Here is a 16,603-nt window from a genome sequence, read left to right on the forward strand (position 1 = left end):
TATTCCAAATGCACGAGGCGCGGGCACTAAATCCAGACGAAAAGTCAGCAAAGTTCCATTACAGTTTGTAGAAACATGTCAAACGATGTATAGAATAAATTTTTTGGATGTTTTTATCATAATTCTTCAATAATATTCCAACCGTACAATTCTGTTTTCATTAGAAAGGAAAGGGAACGGAGCTCGTGCTCACGGCCGTGCGCGTGACTAAACTAAAGGCTTTCAGCCAGACCACTGGTTCAAACAGCTCTTATTCGCTCCCCTTTTACAATAGAAGCCTGAAACAACATTCTAAAGACAGTGACATCTAGTGGAAGCCTTAGGAAGTGCAATCTGACCCCAGAGACACTGGATATTCGATAGGCATTCACTTGAAAACTACAAACCTCAGAATTCCCACTTCCTGGTTGGATTTTTCTCAGGTTTTTGCCTGCCATATGAGTTCTCTTATACTCACAAACATTATTTTAACAGTTTTGGAAACTTTAGAGTGTTTTCTATCCAAATCTACTAATTATATGCACATTTTTATCCAAACTTCCCAATGCTGCCCCCTATCCCTAAAGAGTTGAAGGAAAAAACTTCTTCCAGTTTGAGGTGAGTAATCGCTGATCAGATGTCCAGAAGTTATTTCCGGTCATAAGAGACGGTAGCAGCAACATTATGTACAAAATAAACAAAAAAATAAGTTACAAACAATGCAAAAAAACTAACAAAATAGTACAGCTGGTTTGGAGCATGTAAAACATCAGCCATCCTCTTCGGCGCCATATCAAATCAAATTGTATTGGTCACATACACATATTTAGCAGATGCTATTGCAGGTGTAGCAAAATGCTTGCTTTCTAGCTCCAACAGTGCAGTAGTATCTAACAATTCACAACAATACACACAAATCTAAAATTGATAGAGCCCGACAGGATGCTCTCAATTGTGCATCTGTAAAAATAGCTGTGAGGGTGTTAGAGGCCAAGCCAAATTTCTTCAGCCTCCTGAGTTTGAGGAGGCACTGTTGTGCCTTCCTCACCGTACTGTGTGTGTGAGTGGACCATTTCAGATCATCAGTGATGTGTACGCCGAGTAACTTGAATATTTCCGACACTGCGGTCCTGTTGTTGTGGATAGGGGCGTGCTCCCTCTGCTGTTTCCTGAAGGCCATCATCATCTCCTTTGTTTTGTTGACGTTTAGTGAGTTGATATTTTCCTGGCACCACCCAAATCTAACTGCCTGTAGCTCAGGACCTGAAGCAAGAATATGCATATTATTGGTACCATTTCAAAGGAAACACTGAAGTTTGAGGAAATGTTAAAAACAAATAGGAGAATATAAAACATTAGATCTGGTAAAAGATAATACCATAATTCCATTTGTACCATCATCTTTGAAATGCAAGAGATAGACCATAATGTATTATTCCAGCCCAGGCGCACTTTAGATTTTGGCCACTAGATGGCAGCAGTGTATGTGCACAGTTTTAGACTGATCCAAGGAACCATTGCATTTATGTTTAAAATGTTGTATCAAGACTGCCCAATGTGCCCAATTGATTTATTCATACATTTTCAAGTTCGTAACTGTGCACTCTCATCAAACATTAGCATGGTATTTGTTCACTGTAATATCTACTGTAAATTGGACAGTGCAGATAGATTAACAAGAATTTATGCTTTCTGCCAACATCAGATATGTCTATGTCCTGGGAAATGTTCTTGTTACTTCCAACCTCATGCTAATCACATTAGCCTACATTAGCTCAACTGTCCCGAGGGGGGGGGGGGGGGGGACACCGATCCTGTAGAGGTTAACCTCTCTAGGACCGGTGGGACGAATTCGTCCCACCTACGTAACAGCCAGTTGAATCCTGTGGCGCGATTTTCAAATACCTTTGAAATGCTATTACTTCAATTTCTCAAACATATGACTATTTTACAGCTATTTAAAGACAAGACTCTCGTTAACCTCTACGGGCTAGGGGGCAGCATTGAGAATTTTGGAAAAAATATGTGCCCATTTTTAACTGCCTCCTACACCAACTCAGAAGCTAGAATATGCATATTATTGTTCAGGTTTGGATAGGAAACACCCTAAAGTTTCTGAAACTGTTTGAATGGTGTCTGTGAGTATAACAGAACTCCTATGGCAGGCAAAAACCTGAGAAGGTTTCATGCAGGAAGTACCCTGTCTGACAAGGTGTTGTTGTTCTTGCTTCTGTTTATTGAAGAGTCAGGATCTTAGCTGTAACGTGACAATTCCTAGGGCCGCTGTTTAAAATCAATTTTTATGCAATTTATCTCGTAGAAAAGCGATAATATTCCGACCGGGAATCTGCAATTAGCTAAACAGCCGAATGAAAATACTCCACGGGGGCGAATCGCGCACGCGCCTAATTCTATTGTCACCTGATGGGACACTTGGAAAAGGAGATAATGTGTTTCAGCCTGAGGCTGCCTCGTCATCATTCAGGTTTTTCCCGGGTTCTGAGAGCCTATTGGAGCCCTAGGAATTGTCACGTTACAGCTAAGATCCTGACTCTTCAATAAACAGAAGCAAGAACAACAACACCTTGTCAGATAGGTTAAAAGCGTATATAAAGTCAAAAACACAAATGTTATAAAAGTTGATTATTAAAGTGGTTTTGGGCTGAGGTAAAACCTGGCATCATCCTCGAGACATTCTCACTGCACAAGACCGGTGGCGTTTTTACCATGCCCAGGTTTTAGGATAACGACAATTGAAAAGGGCCTGGACTAGAGTGTGATCACAGTAGTACAATCTATTCATGTAGAACTGATCTTTGTTTGCCATCATCACAGGTTAGCTAAACTGACAATGTTTAACTATGTGGTACACAGCAAAATAACGGCTTTAATACAAATGTAACATATTTCTGTCGGTTTTAATATGTCAATATAATCAAGTTTTAAATCTTGGTACAATCAAAAGTAGGCACACATTTCATTACTGGCTCTGCTGTCTGAGCATTCCTGGCAGTATCATCTGTTCTGATGGATGACTGGGCTCAACTTTATGACAGAGAAGTAACAACAAAACAAAAACACACACGCTCACAGACAGCGAGACATACAGCTTTATTTTCGTGAAATTTCTGGACTTTTTGGGGAGTATACGTTTATTACCATTAAAAATAATATTTTCCCTAAATATTTTCCCTAAACTTAACCCTTAAGATTGAAATAGCATTTGAACAAATTTAGGACATGAAATAAGTCCAGACCTTTCTAAAAAGTTATTGTTTTCCTACCTTGTCAGGACATTAAGGTGAAATGTTAGGACATTGGGGTCCTGATAATGTAGGATAACAAGTACACACACACACACACACACACACACACACACACACACACACACACACACAAACACACACACACACACACACACACACACACACACACACACACACACACACACACACACACACACACACAAACACACACACACACACACAAACACACACACACACACACACACACACACACTACATAGAAAAAAAGACTAAGAAAATAAGAAAAACAGAAGAGCGCCTTGAAGTGAACTTTTGAATAGTAATCCGTTTCCATGGAAATGGTATTTGATTTCAAATTAACCTGTATTAGGGCAACTTCCCCTTTCATCAATTTCAAATAATTTCTTTCATGTTTCTGCTTTTCTGTGCAAGAAGTACAGCATGAATTCCTTTATCCATCTTGTCCCATACACCTTACCGAAAACAAAATCAAATCATATCCAGATGTTTTGTTTTGAAATTAAATTCAAGCCACTTTCACCAACCTCTGAGCACCTCTCTTTCCCCGGTAGAGCAGTGCTAACAGCATTACATCTGACAGGGGCTTTAATCACAGTCCTGGCCAATCTGTAGGATCATTCATCTGCACATTCAAACTCTTTACTTTCTCATCTGTCACCGGATGAACTGGCCCGAGGCCTGAACCCGACCACAGCTATCTGACATGTTGGTCAGGAAATACGAAAGAACCTGGCGAACAGCTATGACCAAAACGAATTGCTTCAGGAGTACACGTTTCTGGAGGAATGTCATATTTATCTTTAAATGAATGTCCAGCCTAGCTGGGGAATTAAAATTAAAGTACACCATACTTTACAATAACGTTTTTCCAAAATGGCACTCAATGGTGCTATGATCCTTCCTTTTGTGCCAATAAAAACAGTTGAAAGTTCAAAGTTGACCAAAGTCATGCATTGTTATTGTTATTAGCATTTATTGTATGGATTGTTGTGGTTTAAATATCATATAATTATAACGCAACTATCAATGACATTCAAGACATGTGTAATATCAACTGTTGATGTTTTTTGTTTTAAAATATTAATAATATAAAAAAATAACTTTTCTGACATTTTTAAAGATCAACCCTCATCTCTATATATGCAGAGATGCCAGTTCAATGCGTTGTCTATGCATTAAAAAAAACACACAGCAAAGCACAATATGCAAATATATTATGACCTCACTCTGCGGATGACACTGAAGAAATCTCATCTCCCTGGGGAGCACTGAAGGCCACCCATTCTAATATTGTAAATATCTTCATAAAGTTGCTTGTGCTTGTCTAAGAACGTGGAATATTTATGATGGAAGCATCAATGGCATACCACGTTTCTCAAGGCTCTAGGAAGCATCAATGGCATACCTTCTCATTATGCCAAACATAATGGGAAAGTCATCATGATCTGCCAAGTCATAAACCAAGCTCTAACCAATACCCAACACAAGGAACCAGCCTTGACTATAAAAGAACTCTGAAATCCAGTCATCTTTACGCGGTGAAAGTTCCAATGACCCCAAAGCTATATGCCACTTATAGGTCTTCTCACCACGTAGACTGGTATCTGTGGTATAGCAGCAAGATGAGGATAGTCCCTGAAGCATGATTACCTAGCAGGGAACCAAGGGTTCAGGATAGGGTTTAATATTGAATTTAGTAGGCTATTATCCACCCTTGAGATGTGGCTCCCTGGTTTGCCCTCTACCAATTAGAAGAAAGGAGAACAAAAGTATATAAATTTGAAATTTTCAGGCTATGCCATATTCCTCTAGCTCTAACTGGCCATGCAATACTGATGGAAAGCATTCAGGTGTGAATAAAACCCACACATTTTGGAAGCTATTTTGAGAATTTCCAGTTCCTCCTCCTCTTCCTCCTCCCTACACATTGTACTACCTCGTTGTGAGTCTCAACCCAGTCAAGAAACGTCCTACCTTCCACCTGGGGGAAAAACAGATGTCCCGGGTGAGCAGCTCAGGTTAAAGAAGGACAGTTCTCACAGGGGCAGCATACGAATATATATTTTTTTTACTAAAGTCTACTGTGTTTGAGTGAGTTCTTGGGTCCGTCTGTCCAGTTAATGTGGTTATAAAATGAATCATGTGACTGTATCTGTGTATGCCAGGTGTGATGTTTTGTCTTTACCATACATCCTAGTTGGAACTTAATATTGCTTTGTAAAGATAAACAAGTTGATTAAGATATGTTTGGAAATATATTGTAAGATCCTGTCAATAACACAACATCCAACATTTTAAGAATGCTCATAAGCTCATGCAATAAACACTGACTGTGTTGAATTTCTCATGCTTTAAAAAAAAAATCCTATTTGCACAACAGAAAACATACACTTTATTCACACTCACTTAATGTACTCAGGAGTGTTACTAACGAGCATTAAACACACACAATCTCCGCACCATAGTTTGGGGACCAGAGCACACAGTACACACAGACTAACTCCATGCCGTTTGACAGAGAGATATTTTCAGTGTTGATGGAGCTATTGATCATTCACACATTAAAATGATGTCCGAAAGCAGTCAATGTCAATGACGGATAGGTATATAAATCAGGAAATCAATGGCCCACTCGATAAGCTGCTGGGGTCTGACAATGGATTGCAGTCCAGAGATTCAGTGGTGTTAGTGGACCAGAAATCTCTCTCCCTCTCTCTCTCTCTCTCTCTCTGACTTGCGCAACTGCCAGGCATGACTTCATCATTTAGTTAATCCTTTTACGGATTGTTCTGTTCCTGTCTCATGGTTCTGTCTCATGGCAGGTCGGGGTGTGACTAGGTAGTAGGTTGTCAATCAATCAATCAAATGTATTTATGAAGCCCTTTTTACATCAGCCGATGTCACAAAGTGTTATACAGAAACCCAGCCTAAAACCCCAAACAGCAAGCAATGCAGATGTAGAAGCACGGTGGCTAGGAAAAACTCCATAGAAAGAACGGAACCTAGGAAGAAACCTAGAGAGGAACCAGGCTCTGAGGGGTGGCCAGTCCTCTTCTGGCTGTGCCGGGTGGAGATTATAACAGTACATGGCCAAGATGTTCAAATGTTCATAGATGACTAGCAGGTTCAAATAATAATAATAATCGCAGTGGTTATAGAGGGGGCAACAGGTCAGCAACTCAGGAGTAAATGTCAGTTGGCTTTTCATAGCCGAGCATTCAGAGTTCGAGACAGCAGGTGCAGTAGAGAGAAAGAGAGAGAGGGAGTCGAAAACAGCAGGTCAAGGGACAAGGTAGCATGTCCGGTGAACAGGTCAGGGTTCCATAACCACAGGTAGAACAGTTGAAACTGGAACAGCAGCACGACCAGGTGGATGGGGGACAGCAAGGAGTCATCAGGCCAGGTAGTCCTGAGGCCTGGTCCCTGGGCTCATGTCCTCCGGGAGGGGAGGGAGAGGGAGAGAGAGAGAATTAGAGGGAGCAAACTTAAATTCACACAGGACACCGGATAAGATAGGAGAAATACTCCAGATATAACAGACAGACCCTAGCCTCCCGATACATAAACTTTTGCAGCATAAATACTGGAGGCTGAGACAGGAGGGATCGGGATACACTGTGGCCCGTCTGACGATACCCCCGGACAGGCCAAACAGGCAGGATATAACCCCACCCACTTTGCCAAAGCACAGCCCCCACACCATTAGAGGGATATCCACAAACCACCAATTTACTACCCTGAGACAAGGCTGAGTATAGCCCTCGAAGATCTCCTCTATGGCACAAACCCAAGGGGGCAACAACCCGGACAGGAAGATCACGTCACTGGCTCAACCCACTCAAGTGACGCACCCCTCCCAAGGACTGCACGGAAGTACACTAGTAAGCCAGTGACTCAGTCCCCGTAATAGGGTTTGAGGCAGAAAATCCCTTGTGGACAGAGGGGAACCGGCCAGACAGAGACAGCAAGGGTGGTTCGTCACTCTAGTGCCATTTCGTTCACCTTCACAATCCTGGGCCAGACTACACTCAATCATAGGACCTACTGAAGAGATGAGTCTTCAATAAAGACTTAAAGGTCGTGACCGAGTCTGCGTCTCTCACATGGGTAGGCAGACCATTCTATAACAATGTAGCTCTATAGGAGAAAGCCCTGCCTCCAGCTGTTTGCTTAGAAATTCTAGGGACAGTAAGGAGGCCTGCGTCTTGTGACCGTATGTAACGCCCTGGCCATAGAGAGGGGTTTTTTGTTCTTTATTTTGGTTAGGCCAGGGTGTTACATTGGGTGGGCGTTCTATGTTCCTTTTTCTATGTTTTTGTATTTCTTTGTTTTGGGCCGAGCAGGGTTCCTAATCAGAGGCAGCTGTCTATCGTTGTCTCTGATTAGGAATCATACTTAGGCAGCCTGTTTTCCTTTGGGGTTTTGTGGGTAGTTGTTTCTGTTGTGTGGTTTGCACCAACAGAACTGTTGGCTTTTGGTTTCTGAAGTGTATCATTAAAAATCATTATGACCACTTACCACGCTGCATCTTGGTCCCCTCTTCCAGACGATCGTTACACCGTAGCGTACGTGTAGGTATGTACGGCAGGACCAAATCGGAGAGATAGGTAGGAGCAAGCCCATGTAATGCTTTGTAGGTTAGCAGTAAAACCTTGAAATCAACCCTAGCTAGGAATCCAATGTAGAGGCTAGCACTGGAGTAAAATTATCATTTTTTTTTTGGTTCTAGTCAAGATTCTAGCAGCCATGTTTAGCACTAACTGAAGATTATTTAGTGCTTCATCCGTGTAGCCAGGAAGTAGAGCATTGCAGTATTCTAATGTAGAAGTGACAAAAGCATGGATTAGCTTTTCTGGATCATTTTTGGACAAAAAGTTTGTGATTTTTGCAATGTTACATAGAAGGAATAAAGCTGTCCTTGAAACGGTCTTGATCTGTTCGTCAAAAAAGAGATCAGGGTCCAGAGTAACGCCAAGGTCCTTCACAGTTTTATTTGAGACGACAGTACAACTATCAAGATTAATTGTCAGATCCAACAGAAGATCTCTTTGTTTTTTGTGACCTAGAACTAGCATCTCTGTTAGCAAGGCACTGCTCCAGGTTCTGTCTGGAGAGCAGTGCTACTAGGATAAATGGGGACTGGGTCAGAGAAGGTATAACAATACAGGGCGAGACCCAGATGCAGACACGGGAGACAAATGGTTCGCGTCTCTGATATTTATTATAAAATAAGGTCCAGGCAAGAGACAGGTCATGGACAGGCAAAAGAACATAAACCAGGTCAGAGTCTAGGAGGTACAGAGTGGCAGGCAGGCTCGAGGTCAGTGTAGGCTGAATGGTCAAGCAGGCGGGCTTAGTGTCAGGGCAGGCAAAAGTCAGAACCGGGAGGACTAGAACAACAGAGACTAGGAAAAAGCAGGCGCACGGAAAAAACACGCTGGTTGCCTTGACAAGACGAACTGGCAACAAACAGACAGAGAACACAGGAATAAATATGCTGGGAATGATGGGGAAAATGGGTGAGACCTGGAGGGGGGTGGAGACAGGTGAAACAGATTGGGGATGTGACAGAGGGTAAAGATAGAAGAGACCCCTAGTAAAGGACAGAGGAAAAGGAATTATGGTATGCAATAAACACAAAAGGGATGAGTGAAATGAAACAATCAACCATTAACAGCATTTAACAGATGAACAGTCCCTCGAACACAAGTTAATTGAGAAAGACAGGAACATCCAAAAAATGAAATATTAGGTTTCTTGTCATTCAAAGGCCCATAGATCTTTTTGTAAGTAGTAGAACTTCACTTGTTAGCATTTTTCTTTTTGCTGTTTGCGTTTAATGGTTTGCTAAAATAGCAGCCAGTGGATTGGCTCTGCATACCCAACACTAATGTAATGCCCCAACAACACTGTGAATGTGTTGCTAATGTCAAAAAGCTCCTTCTAATTTAAACAACAAATCATAAAATATGGCTTATTAATCAACTATCTCGCAATCATGTTGACATGTTGGTTCTCAAACTGCTATGCAGCTTTCCAACGACTGGAGTACATGTAATTGAAGGGCTCTAATTCTAATTTGCTGACAAAGTGGTAAAAATCGAAATGAAACAAATGCTCTGAATGACAAAAATTATAACATATAATTTCCATACTACATGTGAGGCTATAAGTAGGACCAGCTAGAAATTAAACAGGGATCTGACGAAATAACTTTCTGTGGAAAGAGTCATCAAGAGACAAGCAGATCATTTAAAGTGACAGTACACATTTGAAACAATATCAGTGTTTCCCTGCCACTGTTTCGGGTAAAAAGCTGAGGGATGGAGCTGGATTAATGTAACCACTCAAATTCATAGACAGAGCTACTATATAACTCACACATGACCATCCAGGATATCAACATGATCGTTTCAAACATGTTTTGAGGCTATGCAGTGTTTGTTTAAATGTACTTTGTTTACAAATATTGAAGTAAAACAAGCTTATATTTGGGTTCTGATGGAGTGTGACAGTTGAACTAAACTCTGAGGCATTAATAAGTTCATTTCTTCAAGAATAAATGGTTACAGTACATACTCATTCTTTTAAAAGTACAAAAATGTATGTAGGAACCTGCAGATTGCCCCTTTAAAGGCGGAGTGTCATCGTGTGTGTGGCTGCTACGGTACATCAGCCGATCAGCCTGATAAACAAGCATCCAGAGCCATTGAAATGCCCCTCTGAAACGTTTATAGCATAAAGCTGAGACAAATGACACAGCCCTGTCTGCTGTAAATCGCTGGATGTAGTTTTCTTTCATCTGCTGTGGGCAAGCAACATGCCATCAGTATTTGACCTCATCCCAGAAGAATTTAACATGCTCCAGCCATCAAGACAGATCCCATTCATCTTGGAGGGTTGTAGTTGCATTTTGAATTCAGTTGATATCGTGTTGTTATTGTCTCGGGGCCAAGGAGACATCACCAAATCAGATCCTCCACCAGGTCCCATTCACATCTCTAGTGAAAATCACTTATTTTTACTTTCTTATTATTTAACCTTTATTTAACTAGGCAAGTCAGTGGCCGATTGGATCACAATCATCAAATGGCATTTTTTATGACAAAGAAAGAGAGGACAGAGAGAGAGAGGGAGAAGTAGTAACTTATTATCAGGTCATGTAATCAGCTAGATCAATTAGTAGGAGACAATAACACTTGTAAAGGTACTTGGAGAAAACGTAGCAGAATGCATTTGTTTAAGGCGATCGTGATGTATACAAATGTATGTGTTCATTATCAGCTTGTGGGGATAATGGTAGTGTAGGCCCTCAGGTTGAACCACTTTAATGCAGATTTAATATGGCAGTGTAGGCCCTCAGGTTGAACCTTTTAATGCCGATTGAATATGGTAGTGTAGGCCCTCTGGTTGAACCTCTTTAATGCAGATTGAATATGGTAGTGTAGGCCCTCAGGTTGAACCACTTTAATGCAGATTTAATATGGTAGTGTAGGCCCTCAGGTTGAACCTTTTTAATGCAGATTGAATATGGTAGTGTAGGCCCTCAGGTTGAACCACTTTAATGCAGATTTAATATCACCTATTAGTGCGTTACGGATATAACTGCCTGTGTGGTGGCAATATTGTGAGATATTTTCTATGGGGACCAGACTCCTTGCTGGAAACCATTGTCTGCTTCCATTCATGCACAACATGAATAGTGGAGTGAACCCTCTGCTAACATTTGAAAGACACATTGACAGGCAATCTGACTTTAAGTATTTCCCTGTCTCTTACATTTTAGTGTGTTCGGAACTTGGAGCATTTCCTTCTAACAGCTTTCTCTTTTCAATAAGTGAATTGAATTGCAAAGACCTGGATATAATTTTACTTTTGACATAACCAATTTATCCTTCACCTCTCAGCTGTGTTGTAATGAAAGGTGAGTCTGAGAGTCAGGATTGGCAGAGAGTGGCACCTTCTCCGGTTGCCTCAAATTAAACATGGCAAAAGGGGGGAAACTGTCAAGTGGAAATGTGTCAGATATTTTCCAGGCCTTAAATTATGGTCGGTAGGCAGGAGCGCTAAATGAGGTGTCAGTCCACAGGTCTTTCATGTAATGAGATAATTTTTGTCTCCGTGATCACACATCCATGCATCTCCAATAAGCAATAACATACAATAAACTCTACAAGAGAGTAGAGACTATCAGATATATCACTGGTCCACTGCAATACTCAACTGATATGTAGAACATGTTGTCATAACTAGCTAGGTATCCATCCAATTGGCGACAGATTTTCATGCAAATATTCTCAAAGCCGCATGAAAACAATATGAACATTTCAACACCAAAGATGGTGCCGAAGGGTAGGGCGACCATCTTATCGGCTCTTAACCAACCATGCTATTTTGTTTGCTTTTCGCTTTGTTTGTAACTTGTTTTGTGCATAATGTTGCTGCTACCGTCTCTTATGACCGATAAGAGATTCTGGATATCGGAACTGGGATTACTCTCCTCAAATTGGACGAGGAGTTCTTCTTCAATTAGTTGGACGCGAGGGATATACTACGGACACCCGACCAGGCCCAGATCCCTGTGATTCGCTGGAAAAGATATGCATATTTGTAAACAACAGCTGGTGCACAATATCTAAGGAAATCTCAGGGTTTTGCTCGCCTGAGGTAGAGTATCTCATGCCGTAGACCACACTATCTACCTAAAGAGTTTTCATCTGTATTTTCGTAGCTGTCTACATACCACCGCAGACCGAGGTTGCCACTAAAACCGCACTCAATGAGCTGTATTCCGCCCTAAGCAAACAGGAAAACGCTCATCCAGAGGTGGCACTCCTAATGGCCGGTGACTTTAATGCAGGGAAACTTAAATCAGTTTTACCTCATTTCTATCAGCATGTCACATGTGCAACCAGAGGGAAAAAAATTCTAGACCACCTTTAATTCACAAACAGACACGTGTACCAAGCTCTCCCTCGCCCGCCATTTGGCAAATCTGACCATAACTCTATCTTCCTGATTCCTGCTTACAAGCAAAAATTAAAGCAGGAAGCACCAGTGACTCGGTCTACAAAAAAGTGGTCAGATGAAGCAGATGCTAAACTACACGACTGTTTTGCTAGCGCAGACTAGAATATGTTCCGGGATTCTTCCGAAAGCATTGAGTAGAACACCACATCCGTCACTGGCTTATCAATAAGTGCGTCGAGGACGTCATCCCCACAATACTTACCCCAAACAGGAGCCATGGATTACAGGCAACATTCACACTGAGCTAAAGTGCAGAGCTGCCAAAGTGCAGAGCTGCCGCTTTCAAGGAGCAGGACTCTAACCCGGAAGCTTATAAGAAATCCCGCTACGCCCTCCGACGAACCATCAAACAGGCAAAGTGTCAATACAGGACTAAGATCGAATCGCACTACACCGGATCCGACTCTCGTCAGATGTGGCAGGGCTTGCAAACTATTACAGACTACAAAGGGAGGCACAGACGAGAGCTTCCCAGTGACACGAGCCTACCAGACGAGCGAAATAACTTATATGTTCGCTTTGAGGCAAGTAACAGTGAATCATGCATGAGAGCATCAGCTGTTCTGGATGACTGTGTGATAACGCTCTCGGTAGTGGATGTGAGCAAGACCTTTAAACAGGTCAACATTCACAAGGCCGCAGGGCCAGAATGATTACCAGGACGTGTATGCAGAGCATGCGCTGACCAACTGGCAAGTGTCTTCACTAACATTTTAAACCTCTCCCCATCTGAGTCTGTAACACCAACATGTTTCAAGCAGACCACCATTGTCCCTGTGTCCAAGAACACTAAGGTAACCTGCCTAAATGACTACTGACCCATAGCACTCACGTCTGTAGCCTTAAAATGATTTGAAAGGCTGGTCATGGCTCACATCAACACCATTACCCCAGAAACCCTAGACCCACTCCAAATACCGCACCAACAGATTGACAGATGATGCAATCTCTATTGCTCAGCACACTGCCCTTTCCCACCTGGACAAAAGGAACACCTATGTGAGAATGCTGTTCATTGACTACAGCTCAGCGTTCAACATCATAGTGCCCTCAAAGCTCATCACTAAGCTAAGGGCCCTGGGACTAAACACCTCCCTCTGCAACTGGATCCTGGACTTCCTGACGGGCCGCCCCCAGGTGGTAAGGGAAGGTATCAACACATCAGCCACACTGATCTTCAACACGGGGCCCCTCAGGGGTGCATTTCTTATTTCAACTTAATTTAACCAGGTTGGCTAGTTGAGAACAAGTTCTCATTTACAACTGTGACCTGGCCAAGATAAAGCAAAGCAGTTCGACACAAACAACAACACAGAGTTACATGGAATAAACAAACATACAGTCAATAAGACTGAAAAATCTATAAGTGTAGACAAATCTATATACAGCATTTGCAAATGAGGCAGGATAAGAGAGGTAAGGCAATACATAGGCCATGGTGGCAAATCAATTACAATATAGCTTTGGCTTTGGGGGTGACCATTGAGATATACCTGCTGGAGCGCATGCTACGGATGGGTGCTGCTATGGTGACCAGTGAGCTGAGATAAGGCGGTGCTTTACCTAGCAGAGACTTGTAGATGACCTGGAGCCAGTGGGTTTGGCGATGAGTATGAAGCGAGGGCCAGCCAACGAGATCATACAGGTCGTAGTGGTGGGTAGTATATGTGGCTTTGGTGACAAAAAGAATTGCACTGTGATAGACTGCATCCAATTTGTTGAGTAGAGTGTTGGAGGCTATTTTGTAAATGACATCGCCGAAGTCGAGGATCGGTAGGATGGTCAGTTTTACGAGGGTATGTTTGGCAGCATGAGTGAAGAATGCTTTGTTGCGAAATAGGAAGCCGATTCTAGATTTCATTTTGGATTGGAGATGTTTAAGGTGAGTCTGGAAGGAGAGTTTACAGTCTAACCAGACACCTAGGTATTTGCAGTTGTCCACATACTCTAAGTCAGAACCGTCCAGAGTAGTGATGCTGGACGGGCGGGCACGCGCGGGCAGCGATCGTTTGAAGAGCATGCATTTAGTTTTACTTGCATTTAAGAGCAGTTGGAGGCCACGGAAGGAGAGTTGTATGGCATTGAAGCTCATCTGGAGGTTAGTTAACACAGTGTCCAACAAAGGGCCAGAGGTATACAGAATGGTGTCGTCTGCGTAGAGGTGGATCAAAGAATCACCACCAGCGAGAGCGACATCATTGATGTATACAGAGAAGAGAGTCGGCCCGAGAATTGAACCCTGTGGCACCCACATAGAGACTGCCAGAGGTCCAGACAACATGCCCTCCGATTTGACATACTGAACTCTATCGGAGAAGTAGTTGGTGAACCAGGTGAGGCAATCATTTGAGAAACCAAGGCTGTTGAGTCTGCCAATAAGAATGTTGTGATTGACAGAGTTGAAAGCCTTAGCCAGGTCGATGAATATGGCTGCACAGAAATGTCTCTTATGGATGGCGGTAATGATATCATTTAGGACCTTGAGCATGGCTGAGGTGCACCCATGACCAGCTCTGAAACCAGATTGCATAGCGGAGAAGGTACGGTGAGATTCGAAATGGTCGGTAATCTGTTTGTTAACCTCTTAGTTAACGGGATTTTGTTGTTGCCTAATTGTTTTTTGTTAGGTGCCCACACTTCTTTCCTTCCATCTATAGCATTTCTTAACCTCTCTGGGGTATGTGGGACGCTAGCGTGGACCCGCGGGACACACTATTCAACAGCCAGTGGAAAATCAGAGTGCCAAATTCAAAACAGCTAAAATCTCATAATTCCATTTTCTCAAACAATCAACTATTTTACACCATTTTAAAGATAAAACTCTTGTTAATCCAACCACATTCTCCGATTTCAAAAAGGCTTTACGGTGAAAGCATAAAATTTGATTATGTTAGGACATAAACTTCACAAGAAAAACCACACAGCCATTTTCCAAGCAACTAGATGCATCACAAAAACCAAAAGTACAGCTAAAATATTCACTAACCTTTGATGATCTTCATCAGATGACACTCATAGGACTTCATGTTACACAATACATGTATGTTTTGATCGATAAAGTTCATATTTATATCCAAAAACCCCATTTTACATTGCCGCATAATGTTCAGAAATGTTTTCCCTCCAAACCTTCGGTGAATGAGCACACATATTACAGAAATACTCATCATAAACGTTGATCAATATACAAGTGTTATGTACAGAATTATAGATACACTTCTCCTAAATGCTACAACTTTGTCAGATTTCAAAAAAGGTTCACGGCGAAAGCACAATTTGCAATAATCTGAGTACAGCCCAGAAGACACCAACAACTAGCAAACAAAACCCCGCCATCTTGGAATCAATAAAACTAAGAAATGACATTATAAATATTCACTTACCTTTGATTATCTTCATCAGAAGGCACTCCCAGGAACCCCAGCTCGACAATAAATGTTCGATAAAGTTCATATTTATGTCCAAATACATCCATTTTGTTCACGCGTTAGGTTCACTATCCAAATCCACTACGCGCGTGCTTACTTAGTCCAGACGAAAAGTCAAAAAAGTTATACTACAGTTTGTAGAAACATGTCAAACGATGTATAGAATCAATCTTTAGGTTGTTTTTAACATATATCTTCAATAAAATTTCAACCGGACCTATCCGTTCTCTTTAGGAGTAAATATGAACTCAGACCTGATCATCGACGATGATGAGACAGCCTATAGGGAGGAGGTCAGAGACCTGACCGTGTGGTGCAAGGACAACAACCTCTCCTTCAACGTGATCAAGACAAAGATGATTGTGGACTACAGGAAAAGGAGAACTGAGCACGCCCCCATTCTCATTGACGGGGCTGTAGTAGAGAAAGTTGAGAGATTCAAGTTCCTTGGTGTCCTCATCACCAACATACTAACATGGTCCAAGCACACCAAGACAGTCATGAAGAGGGCAAGACAAAACCTGTTCCCCCTCAGGAGACTGAAAAGATTTGGCATGGGTCCTCAGACACGCAAAAGGTTTTACAGTTGCACCATCAAGAGAATCCTGACTGGTTGCATCACTGCCTGGTATGGAAACTGCTCTGCCTCCGACCACAAGGCACTACAGAGGGTAGTGTGTACGGCCCAGTACATCACCAGGGCCAAGCTTCCTGTCATCCAGGACCTCTATACCAGGCGGTGTCAGAGGAGGGCCCTAAAAACTGTCAAAGACTCCAGCCACCTTAGTCATAGACTGTTCTCTCTGCTACTGCATGGCAAGCGGTACCTGAGCGCCATGTCTAGGTCCAAAAGGCTTCTAAACAGCTTCTACCCCCAAT

This window comes from Salmo trutta, chromosome 6 (genome assembly GCF_901001165.1).
Source record: "Salmo trutta chromosome 6, fSalTru1.1, whole genome shotgun sequence".
Lineage (NCBI taxonomy): Eukaryota > Metazoa > Chordata > Actinopteri > Salmoniformes > Salmonidae > Salmo > Salmo trutta.